We start from the raw sequence: 579 nt of genomic DNA on the forward strand, positions 1-579 counted from the left end.
TATTGCTGCTACTTGAAGAGCCAAAGGCAGTGTACAAGTGATCACAGGAAAGTATTCAGCTCAAAGATGTCCATCCTGCAAGCTGTTGCTGCAGCCCAATCACGCTGGTCTTCATCAGAATATATATAGGACAAGTAATAATATGATATTATATGGGGGGGGCTGAAAATGTGTTTTTTATGCATTTACATCTGCAGTTACTGTTTATTTCTACCATAATTATGTACTTGGATTTCCTGAAATTGTATGTGCTTGTGTAATACATTCTATTTTGTGCTTTTATGAGGGGTAAATTAAATTTTAGATCTATAATGTTAACAGTGACATGACACATTTTAGCAAATTAATATAGGTGTATATATGTTATTTAAGTAAAATCATACTATATTCTATATTCTAAATTGTTATTTACTTGTATTCTAGTCCCCCAGCTCAGATTAGTCCCCTGATAAGATTCTTTCTAAACAGTCTCCCCTTTATGGCAGCCCTGCCCTTGTCAGTGCTTGAGGAATAATCAAAAACGCTGGGGTCTACTTACCTTGAAAATAACACATAGATAAAATACACTCTAGTTTTTTT

This window comes from Xenopus laevis, chromosome 3L, assembly GCF_017654675.1.
Source record: "Xenopus laevis strain J_2021 chromosome 3L, Xenopus_laevis_v10.1, whole genome shotgun sequence".
Taxonomy (NCBI): Eukaryota; Metazoa; Chordata; class Amphibia; order Anura; family Pipidae; genus Xenopus; species Xenopus laevis.